The sequence below is a fragment of the Mirounga leonina genome, unplaced genomic scaffold (assembly GCF_011800145.1).
Source record: "Mirounga leonina isolate KUSES-001 unplaced genomic scaffold, KU_Mleo_1.0 Mir_53, whole genome shotgun sequence".
In the NCBI taxonomy this organism is placed as follows: Eukaryota; Metazoa; Chordata; class Mammalia; order Carnivora; family Phocidae; genus Mirounga; species Mirounga leonina.
Window position 1 is genome coordinate 90,169,405 of NW_023270807.1, and position 12,817 is coordinate 90,182,221.

Here is a 12,817-nt window from a genome sequence, read left to right on the forward strand (position 1 = left end):
TTTAAAATGGTGCAGTATTTGTTTTTAATCTTTTAATTTTCATAAATGATATATACAAAGTATATAACATAACATTATGAATACATCAGAACTTACTACCCAACCCATGACTTACATAAAATATTACCAATAACTGCAACTACCTCCATGCTCCTCCTTGCATCCCCCAAGGTAACCACTCTCCTGAGTTTTCCAATATTCATTCCCTTACTTTTTGTTATGTGTGTACAACTATGTGTAAATTACATGTTTGTATTTGCTTTGACTTTTATAAAAATGGTTTCATTCTCTCTGTTGTGTTCTTATGTTTCTAAGACACACCCTGTTTTTGTTGAGCCGAAAATTCATTCATTTTATGGGCATACATTCCAGTCCAATACCGTATTTATTTATTCACTCTTTTACTGATGGATAATTGGGTTGTAAAAGAAGTTCTTTCTGTTATCTCAACAATTTAGAACTCCCAAAAGAGAGAGGTGAGGAGGAGAAGTCTGTATGTAGCTAAGGCTCAATTCCCCCATATACTCATTGTTGGAGGGAAAACAGGAGCTCTGGAGCCACAGATCTGGATTTGAATCCTGGCTCACTTTTAAGGATGCTGAGGGTGTTCACTGTCATGACTGTGGTGATGGGCTCATGTGTGTAAACATATGTCAAAACTTATTAAATTGTATAATTTAAAAATGTGTATTTATATTATGTAAATTATATCTCAATAACACTGCTTTAAAACAGAGAGATTTCAGTTTCAGTATTTTAAAACTATGTGATCTGAAACAAATGATATAATCTTCAAAATACAGTTTCTTCATCTGTGACATGCACACAATCCCAGCTACATCTCATGGCTGCAGTAAGTACTAAATAGACTTACAGAGAGCATTAAGCCTAGTCTCTGGCTCCTAAATTTTTCTGCATGCTGCTGCTTGATTCCATATTGGGAGATGACAGAAATATCAACAAGACAGGAATGCTGTGTCCCCATTTAAAGGGGAAGGCAGATATGAATAGAGCCTTATTCCAGTGTAATGGGATGTTTACAACAAGAGAAACTGGGACAAGTTACTAGAGACACCCTCACTGGTTTGAATGCATTAAAGGCCTGGAAAAATGACAATCCCTAATCTTCTCATTCTTGCTTGCAAGATACATAGTAACAAGGTGTCCTAAATTGTAGAGCACTCTGTGTTCCCACCGCGCCCTGAAATTACTCACGCAGAGAGACCCAGTACAAGAGAGGCATCGTAAGTGTTTTCTAGACCATATACCACCAAAGGCCAGGCACCACGTGTATATATTGAGACCAAGCAGCACTTAAATGGTTTTTAAAAAAAACAAAAATCCAAAAATCATGAATGAATGAATACCAGATAAGTCAACGGTGGAATGAAAAATGACAATAGCAGGCATAATGAGAAGGAAGTTGGTTAATTTAGTAATCTTGCTCTTTCATTTCACCAACATTGCGCAAGGAAAAGAAAATGGGAATATAAAGTGAGAGGCCCTGCATTCACCTCCTCCCTGGTGCACTCTAGCCATGTGCTCTTAGGAAAGTAATTTCATTAATTCTGAGTCTCAGATTCCAGATCTTTAAAATGATAGTAATGATTATGAAAATACCTCTTTCATAGGAGTTCCCATGGAAAAGGAGATACAATGTGTGAAAAAATTTGGAAAATGTTCTAAAGTGTTCTACCATTATTGTAAAGCTAGTACTAGTATGACTGCTACCAGCTCTACTTGGCGATAATCTACGAAGACACGACCACCACAAATTTTTTAGCAGTTGCTGAAACCTCTCAAATTCATTGCTTTAGGCAGGAAATTCTATGTGGGTGGAATAAGAGACATAGGATGACTGGGAGAGTGGCCAACTTCCACTATCCATGGAATCATTTTCTTTAAAGTCTGGTTTGAAAAACCAAGCAGTTTAATAATACTGTACTAATCATTACTTGAGCATATTCTGTGTGCCAGGCACCATACGAAGAATCTCATAAACATTAATTCATTTCAACCTCACCACATCCCTCTCCAAGGTAGATAAGGTAGCCATGTAATTTACTATCAAAACCAGAACTCCTTTGAAAGTGAAAGGGGTGCTCTGAATAATTACACAGGATAGCAGCTGTAAACCAGGGCTGTCCTGAGCAAACTAGAACACAGGGCTTATAGCTCTTTGTAGTGTGGAAACTGAAGCTCATAGAGAGAAGCTTCAACAGGTACAAAAGCTGCCCCCAGCTGGCGTTCTCAAGCATCATGTGATATAAGACTCCAACGTGTGCAGTTACAGAGCAAGGCTCCTGTCCTTTTGTCTTCTTCAAAGTCCTCCTTTGATTTAAATATCCCTCATCAATGAGGACTAAAAGAGAACCTGAGATGCCAGTTCAAAGAATAACAGGAAATGGAAAATTTGGGATTCTATCAATACCATTAAAGCCAACCTTTTATTGCCATAATCCCAGTCTAATTTATGTGTTTGGGGGTTAATTTTCCACAAGAGATTGAGTAACCCATGACTGACATCCATTCTGCTGAGACAATGGGGCCTCTATGAATGTTTCCCTGATTCAGTAAACTTATCATCAAATATAACCTCCAACAATGGCAGTTGAAGAAATGCCCTATCAACTCAAAGGAAATGTTTTGGCATCTATAACTGAACTTCCTTCAAATACCTGAAAAACCTGTTTGGTAGTACTGGTATGCACTGAAAACTTAAAGAACAAAAACCGTCAAGACTAGAAGGGTATTAAAGCAATGACTTACTCTCTGATTTCACAGTTGGGTGGGGGGAAAGGTATTTTGTGAGATTTCTAAAACCCTTTGCAGACAGCATTTTTCATGCAGCAGGTTTATATATAACCTATATTGTTGGAAATATTTTAATTATTTTCCTTGTTACACTTTTGAGAGATACGTGTAGATATCATTAGCAAAACACCATTCCTTATACCGGAAACAGGAGTCCTATTTAGTAAATGTTTTGCATTAGGATAATTATTATAGAATAATTCTCTAGAATAAACACCCAGAAAGAGATGTCCCCTAGGTTCTTTGTTCTAATTTAGGTTTTTAGCCTTTACCTTATTAGCAACTCACATTTTAGGAGAGTGCTTCTATCCCAGGCACCTAATAGATGCTTCATACCGTTGAATGCAAATTAGATGCTTTTCACTCTATATGCTTCTTTCAATGTCAGAGCATTTGTAGCCCAAGCACTTGTTAAATTCTATGTAGTCCACTGTTCTCCTCGCCATACTCTAACCCCCACTGCTTATCAAGGAAATACAAAGTAAAAGTGTTTCCCCAAAATTTTCCCTCACATTTGACCTCTACACACTCTGTATCTAAAATAATCCCAACTGTTCGAGTGACTTTTAAGAACTGCACTTAAGGGTCTTGGTCTTAACACGGAAATCATAAACTGCTGGCCTGGAGCCCTTTTTACAGTTACTGGACTCCCACCTGATTTCAAATGCCAACTTGGTCATATACGGAATCCCATAAAGATTTAGGTTTACTCCTGGACTTTACATTCTGTATTTAACATTCTGTCCCACTGGTCTGTATACTCAGGTTCCACACTGAGTAATTCCTGACTCTTTTTAATACCTGGTGAAGCCAATCCTCCTTCCTTAGTGCTCCTCGGTGTTACAGCTTTCCCAGCTTTGACCCTTTCATCCTCTCTGGTTCTCTCCCTCCTCTTCCCATCCCCCAAATTAACTCTAGACCAAACCAAAACTAAACTATTCAACTTCTGATTGGTATTGTGTTAATTTTATAAATTGACTTGGACAGAAATGACAGTTTTTTGATACTGAGTCCTCTAAGAGCATAGTAAGTCTTTTCATTTATTCAAATCTTGTGTGATTCTATAGTATTTAAATTTTTTTTCACATAGATGTTACACTTATTAATTTATCCCCTCTTTGTCTGCTAGCACAACTTAAGATTTTTTCTACTACATCCTGTAACTTGTTTTTGTAGATATGGAAATTATTTATTTCCAGACATAAATTTCATACCTTACTCGTCACTGAATTCTAATATTGACAGCAGTTTCAATTTTTTATCTTCCTGGAGTCACCAAGAATGATAATATCAGCTCAATCTTCTCTACTTTTGAGCCTCTTATTCTATAGCTTTTCTAATCATTCTGGCTGGTTTTTCCCATACAGTACAATAATAGTGATCGTGAATGTGCTGTCTTATGCCTCATCTAACAAGAATAGCTCATTAAAAATCATGTTGGATTTGGTGACAAAGCAGACACATTTTAAGTTATGAGTATCTACCTGTTCCTATATCATGTTTTGTTTTGTTTTTTTAAATCAAGAACGGCTATTGAATTGTATCAAATACCTTGTCAATATCTACGGCTTTGACCTGATTTTTCTCTTCAAATCTGTTAATATGATTACTGTGTGATTAGATTAACTGAAACTGAATTTCCGTGCATTATTATTGGGATAAATTCAGGTTGATTTTTTAGTATTTGTCCTGTAATGAGCTGTTAGATTATGTTTCTTAACATCCTACTTATGACTTCTAATGATAATATTCACGAATGAGACTGGCCAGTTGATTTTCCACTTTGTGTAATCTTTGTCAGGCTTGGCCTCAGGGTTAAGCTAATTCATTAAAAAAAAAAAAAATTCATACCATATCCTTTTTCTTTGCTCTGGGAAAGTTTCAAGCATTGGACTTACTAAAGCTTTAGTAGAACCCTCTCTATGAAACCATCTGAGCTTTGTGATTTTTACAATTTGGTCCATTTTTTTAAAAAATGGGCTTCATTTTTCTACCCAGCTTTATCAAGGTATAATCAACATATAACATTGTGTAAGTTTAAGGTGTATAATGTGATAATTTGCTTTATGTATAGACTGCAAAATGACTGCCACAATAAGATTAGTAAACCCATCTATTACCTAACATAGTTATCTTTTTTGGGGTCAGTCTGGTGTGAATTTTTTATAAAATTTCTCTATTTTTAAAAATAGAAATCAGTCTGTTAAAATACTCCCTTTCTAGAAGTTATAGTGTTATATTTGATACGTTACATAAATTAGAAAATCAGTTTCAGTATTATCTACTTTCATCTAACAAAAGATGGTATATATAACTTTTGTTATCAATACATAATCATAAAGTCCTTTGCTTAAAAAATGTTAGTGACGTCCTATGAACTATGCAATAAAAGCTAACTCCTTCACTTAACAGGGCCCCCTGCCCCCCGTGATCCCACCTCAGTCTCCCTCCACCACTACCCCTGTTAACACTCTTGGTGGATTCAGTAACTCCAGAGCTGATCCATCTCTCCCCTGCCGTTGTCCTTCACAACCTCACCTCCAACATGCCCCTACCAGCCACTCTCAGAAACATGCCCTGCGCTTAATCATTACCTAACATCAGATGTGAGGTCTTAGTAGTGGTTCGATAATTGATAATCCTATATAATTTATTGAAGGTGTGAGAATAAAAGAATCGAGAATGTTCCCAACATTTCTGACTTAAGCATCTAGTAGAATGGAGTTATGGTTTACTGAGGTGGGGAAAACTATGAGAGGAGCAGGTAGGGTTGGGAGAATCACATACTAGGATTTGGGTAAGTTTGAGATACCCATAAGACATTTAAGTGGAAATGGATAGTAAGCAGAGAAACACATGAGTCTGGACTAGTGAAAGAAATTTAGGAAACTTCAGTGCATGGAACTTAAGGCCATGGGACTCAATGAAATCACCCAAAGGAGTGAGCCTGTTTCAGAGGAGCAGAATTACACCAAGGTTTAGACACATGGAAGAAGAGCACCCAACAAATGACTGAGAAGCAATGGCTAGTGAGCAATGAGGAAAACCAGAAGTGTGTGGTCTCATGAAAGCCAAGTACAGAAGAAAAGAACAGTAAACTATGTTAAAGGCTGTTGAGAGTTTGAATCAGAGGCAGGCTGAGAACCCAACTATTAGATCTGGCAGCGCAGACATGATGATTAGACTTAACAAGAGTAATTTCAGTAGCATGCTGGGGATAAAAGTTTATTTGGAGGGGGTTCAAAGGAGATTGTGAGAAAAGGCAGTGTTGACAGCAAGTCTAGACAGTTCGTTGGAGAAGTTCTATTATAAAGAAGAACTGAAAAATGTGGCAGAATTTGGAGGGGGATAAAAGGTCAAAGGAGAGTTTCTTCAAGATGAAAGAAAATACAGCATGTTCAAATAATGATGGTTATGATGCAATAAAGAGAGAAAATTGATTAGGTAAAAGAGAGGGGTAAACTTCAAGTATGAAGTCCTTGAGAAATTGGCTTTTATCAGTCCATTGAAAAAATACTGAGTCCTCACTACATGCCAAGCCCAAATCAAGGCACTTGGGATGCAACAGGACAGAAAGAAGCAAGGACTATTCACCCACTGCAATGGCAGGAAAGTGTAGTAGGTGGAGGAACAGGTGCAAGCAGTTCAATAGGTTTGGCTGTGAAAGGATATACCTTTGGATTGCCGCACCCCCCCACCTCGCCCAGTGCAGTAAATATCAAAGACAGTAAATATCTGAGAGTAAAGCAGAAAACATGGTGTTTGGAGATTTGAGAAGAAGGCGTGAAATATAATTTGGTAGAGTGGAAGAATAAATTGATGAGCTAATACGGTAGGATTGCTGCCACTTTAGGTTTGAGGTCAGGCATTTATAGTACAATTAGCTAATATAACCTAGTATTTTTCTCTAGCCTTGTTTAGCTAGCCAGGCTTTAGCGCAGAGCAGGTATAGAGCTGCATTAAATGGAGGGAGGGATTTCTCTAGGAAGCTGGCAGAAGGGGAGAGGGGCCAGCAGAGTTGAAAGTGTGTGCAAAGAAGTGAATGTATCTGTGGGCCATGTAATCTAAGCTGGGGAAGGATGACTGATGACAGGAAGAGGGTAGGGTCAGTGGAACAGAATTTCTCATAGGGGTCCAATAATTTTTGAAATGAGATTCAAGAAAGGAAGGAAGGAAGGGAGGAAAGAAGGATGGAGGGAAAAAATGGGACTCCAGAGGGATCAAGCTGGAAAGACAGTAAATGAAATTATCCTTGACTCTTCTTTTTCTTACAACTTCAGCAAACTCTGTAGGATCCACTTTTTAAAAAAATTTTTATTGTATTATGTTACATTAGTCACCATACATTACATCATTAGTTTTTGAGGTAGTGTTCCATGATTCATTGTTTGCCTATAACACCCAGTGCTCCATGCAATATGTACCCTCCTTAATACCCATTCACCAGGCTAACCCATCCTCCCATCCCCTTCCCCTCTAAAATCCTCAGTTTGTTTCTCAGAGCCCACAGTCTCTCATGGTTTGCCTCCCGCTCTGATTCCCCCCCTTCATTTTCCCCTTCCTACTATCTTCTTTTTAATGTATTATTTGTTTCAGAGGTACAGGTCTGTGATTCATCAGTCTCACACAATTCACAGCACTCACCATAGCATATACCCTCCCCAATGTTCATCACCCAGCTATCCCATCCCTCCCACCCCCCACCACTCCAGCAACCCTGTTTGCTTCCTGAGATTAAGAGTCTCTTATGGTTTGTCTCCTTCTCTGGTTTCATCTTATTTCATTTTTTTTTTCTCCCTTCCCCTATGGTCCTCTGTCTTGTTTCTCAAATTCCTCATACGATAGCTGTCTTTCTCTGACTGACTTATTTCATTTAGCATAATACCCTCTAGTTCCATCTACGCTGTTGCAAATGGCAAGATTTCGGGTTTTATTTGATGGCTGCATAATATTCCAGTGTGTGTGTGTGTGTGTGTGTGTACATACACCACATCTTCTTTATCCATTTATCTGTCGATGGACATCTAGGCTCTTTCCATAGTTTGGCTATTGTGGACATTGCTGCTATAAACATTGGAGTGCACATACCCCTTCAGATCACTACATTTGTATCTTTGGGGTAAATACCCAGTAGTGCAATTGCTGGGTCATAGGATAGCTCTATTTTCAACTTTTTGAGGAACCTCCATACTGTTTTCCAGAGTGGCTGCACCAGCTTGCATTCCCACCAACAGTGTAGGAGGGTTCCCCTTTCTCTGCATCCTCGTGAACATCTGTCATTTCCTGACTTGTTAATTTTAGCCATTCTGACTGGTGTGAGGTGATATCTCATTGAGGTTTTGATTTGGATTTCCCTGATGCCGAGTGATGTTGAGCACTTTTTCATGTGTCTGTTGGTCATCTGGATGTCTTCTTTGCAGAAATGTCTGTTCGTCTTCTGCCCATTTCTCGACTGGATTAGTTGTTCTTTGGGTGTTGAGTTTGCTAAGTTCTTTATAGATTTTGGATACTAGCCCTTTATCTGATATGTCATTTGCAAGTATCTTCTCCCATTCTGTCGGTTGTCTTTTGGTTTTGTTGACTGTTTCTTTTGCTGTGCAAAAGCTTTTTATCTTGATGAAGTCCCAATAGTTCATTTTTGCCCTTGCTTCCCTTCCCTTTGGCAATGTTTCTAGGAAGAAGTTGCTGTGGCTGAGGTTGGAGGAGTTGCTGCCTGTGTTCTCCTCTAGGGTTTTGATGGATTCCTGTCTCACATTTAGGTATTTCATCCATTTTGAGTCTATTTTTTGTGTGTGGTGTAAGGAAATGGTCCAGTTTCATTCTTCTGCATGTGGCTGTCCAATTTTCCCAACACCATTTGTTGAAGAGACTGTCTTTTCTCCATTGGACATTCTTTCCTGCTTTGTCAAAGATGAGTTGACCATAGAGTTGAGGGTCCATTTCTGGACTCTGTATTCTGTTCCATTGATCTATGTGTCTGTTTTTGTGCCAGTACCATGCTGTCTTGATGATGACAGCTTTGTAATAGAGCTTGAAGTCCGGAATTGTGATGCCACCGGCTTTGCTTTTCTTTTTCAACATTCCTCTGGCTATTCGGGGTCTTTTCTGGCTCCATACAGATTTTAGGATTATTTGTTCCATTTCTCTGAGAAAAGTTGATGGTATTTTGATAGGGACTGCATTCAATGTGTAGATTGCTCTAGGTAGCATTGACATTTTCACAATATTTGTTCTTCCAATCCATGAGCATGGAACGTTTTTCCATTTCTTTGTGTCTTCCTCCATTTCTCTCATGAGTATTCTATAGTTTTCTGAGTACAGATTCTTTGCCTCTTTGGTTAGATTTATTCCTAGGTATCTTATGGTTTTGGGTGCAGTTGTAAATGGGATCGACTCCTTAATTTCTCTTTCTTCTGTCTTGTTGTTGGGGTATATAAATGCCACTGATTTCTGTGCATTGATTTTATATCCCGCCACTTTACTGAATTCCTGTGTGAGTTCTAGCAGTTTCGGGGTGGAGTCTTTTGGGTTTTCCACATAAAGTATCATATCATCTGCAAAGAGAGAGTTTGACTTCTTCTTTGCCGATTCAGATGCCTTTTATTTCTTTTTGTTGTCTGATTGCTGTGGCTACGACTTCTAATACTATGTTGAATAGCAGTGGTGATAGTGGACATCCCTGCCGTGTTCCTGACCTTAGGGGGAAAGCTCTCAGTTTTTCCCCAATGAGAATGATATTCGCTGTGGGTTTTTCATAGATGGCTTTTATGATATTGAGGTATGTACCCTCTATCCCTACACTCTGAAGAGTTTTAATCAAGAAAGGATGCTGTACTTTGTCAAATGCTTTTTCTGCATCTATTGAGAGGATTATATGGTTCTTGTTCTTTCTTTTATTAAGGTATTGTATCACACTGATTGATTTGCAGATGTTGAACCAACCTTGCAGCCCAGGAATAAATCCCACTTGGTCGTGGTGAATAATCCTTTTAATGTACTGTTGGACTGTTGGATCCACTTTTAAAAATAAAGCTAGAATTGGGGTACCTGGGTGGGCTCAGATGGTTAAGCGTCTGCCTTTGGCTCAAGTCATGATCTCAGGGTCCTGGGATCCAGTCCCCAGTCGGGCTTCCTGCTCAGTGGGGAGTCTGCTTCTCCCTCTCCCTCTGCCTCTCTCCATTTGTGCTCTGTCTCTCTCTCTCTGTCTCAAATGAATAAATAAAATCTTTAAAAATAAATAAATAAAATAAAGCTAGAATCTCTATCACTGCCACCCTGGTCCCAGCCCTCATCATCTGTATCTTTGCCAGGATTACTGCAATGGCCTAGGGACTTGTCACTCTACTTCCATCTTCAACTCTCCACGGTCCTGTCTCCAACCAGTGGCCATGTTGCATTAAATAGTAAATCAGATCATGCTACTCTCCACCTCAGTTCCTCCAGGGCCTCCACCTCTCACCCAGGAAGAACAAATCCAAAGTCCTCACCATGCCCAATCTGGTGGTTCTGGCTATTTCCCCCACAGGATAACCATACTACTGTCTCCAGGCCTTTGCACTTACTCGCTCTTCCTCCCAGAAAGCTCTTCCCAAAGACAGTCACATGCAGTGTTCCTACTCTTCATTCTGAGGTCTGCTCTAATGACACGCTCAGAGAGCCCTTCTTGAACACTCAATCTAAAAATAGCAGCCCTGTCACTCTAAAACCCTCCTTACTACTGTTTCATTTTTCTTTATAACATGTATCACCACTTAGTGTTATATTTATCTGTTCACTCTTGTTTTCCCTCTGATAAAAGGGACTTTGTCTTTTTCACTTGATGGGTCTGCAGAACCTATGATGATGCTTGGTTTGTTGGAGATGCTGCATAAATATCTGTTGAGTCAATGAATGAATGAGCAGACTTTCAAAAAGATCTGAGAGAGTAATCTTACTCCACTCCCCACTTTCTAGATATGGAAATGAGTGCCTGGAAGGCCCAAGTGATACATCCAAAGAAACCCAACAAGTGGCAGAGCTAAGACGTGAAATGCTTCTCCTAACTCCCGGGATGCCACCCGCTCTGAATTTCATCACTTAGATTCTCCTTTTCTCACCACTGACACAGCCATTCTTTTGGTCTAGTCCTTGGTATGTCTTGCCCATTGCAAAAGCCTTGTGACTCTCCTTCTTACATATCTTACCCTCTCCCCAGCCTTCCCCCACTTCCTGAATGCCCAAGTGAGAAGAATTCCACTTTCGCATGTTACTATATGATTAACACTTATTGTAGCAGGTAATATGTAAAACCCTTTTTATTCTGGCTAGTTCTCCCTACCAGAGAGCTGTAATTTCGTTGAGGCACATACAGATACCTTATTATCCATCGCATTTTGCAATATCTGGGTATATGGCATAAATTCTTAAGAAACATTTATTGCACCGGCTACTCTACTTCATGGAATGTTCTCCAAGATTTGCTGCCTGGCTCATTCTTTTAATCCCAATCACCTCTTTGCTCAGGAAGGCCTGCCCTTTTAATTTAAAATGGCAACCTCCCCTCTCTCTCATTCTGCTTTATTTTCCTCCGGAGTGCATATCACTTTCTAATATAGCATCACTGCTTATTTACTCATGTCGCACTGTCAGATCAACCACTATCAAGGGCAAGGATTTCTTCTGTTTGCTTCATTGTTACGTCTTCAGCACCCAGAATAGTTCCTGGCACACAGGACCTGCATAATAAATACTTAACTTGAAAATGAATTTACAAGTCTGTGCTTAAAGCAGTTCTGTTTAGGAACACATTGAGGAGGGATAATGTCCCATCATATAAAGGATGACATTTATGTATATATTCTTTTCCATATCATTATTATCTGCTGACTCATTTTCAATGTGACAGGAGCCTTGTCTTCTCGGGGATAAGGATTTTTTATTTTCTCCACACATTTGGGAGAGGGCTACTTGGAGGGGCCCAGTGCAATGAGCAGAGGGATAGAAACTAGTCCACAGAGAAAAGACTTCCCTCAGATGGGAGCATCATGGTAAGTAAACAGCTATCTGAGAATTTAGAAACTACAATTCCACTTTCCAGAAGGCCTTTGGATGTTGTCTCAGTAATGTCAATTTGCCACCAGGGGACTCTATACTCTTGGATACTCAAAACTTGCACAATCACGCTGCAGCCAAACCACCTCTGTCTAATAACTGGGTCCCATTATAAACTCAATTTTCCTCCTCTTAGCATCATTAAAAGTTGAAGTGTATCTGGATAAAGAAAGACAAATCTCACGGGTGGGGAATATGGGGAGATGCCAGTCAAAAAGGGTACAAGCCTTCAGTTAGAAGTTGAATAAGGTCTGGGAATCTAATGCACAGCATGGTGACTACAATTAACACTATTGTGTTGTGTATTTAAAATCTGCTAAGAGAGTAAAATTTAAGCATTTTTACCACATGCAAAGGAAAGGTAACTAAGTGAGGTGATAGATGTGTTAATCATATATGTATGTCAGGGGTGCCTGGGTGGCTCAGTCGGTTAAGCACCTGCCTTTGGCTCAGGTCATGATCCCAGGGTCCTGGGCTCCCTGCTCAGTGAGGACTCTGCTTCTCCCTCTCCCTCTGCCCCTGCCTCCGCCACTTGTGCTCTCTTGTTCACGCTCTCTCTCTCAAATAAATAAATAAAATCTTTAAAAAAATCATATACATATGTCATATCATCACACTTTAAATATATACAATTTTATTTGTCAATTATAATTTCAATAAGGCTGAAAAAATTTTAAAATAAGAACAGAACAAAATCCTCACTACATAAATCATCTTCTAATTTCTATTTTCCTTACTCATGTAATGAGAAAAAAATAAAGGTTTTAAAATTAAAAACCAGATCAATTTTGAAATAGCTGCTTTTCCTATTACTGTAAGAGAACTTCTTTGTGTATTTTGAGTCCCAAGGACTCACTAATGTGTGAAAGTATTTTTAAAGAAACAGGAAAAAACATTCTCAACAAACAAAAAA

General features: G+C 39.0%; 1 protein-coding gene across 2 annotated transcripts in view; it reads right to left on the minus strand.

The window, feature by feature from the left end:
• The window catches only part of NHSL1 (NHS like 1), a 103,753-nt gene that overhangs the window by 26,443 nt on the left and 64,493 nt on the right, over window positions 1–12,817 (minus strand). The window lies entirely within an intron of this gene.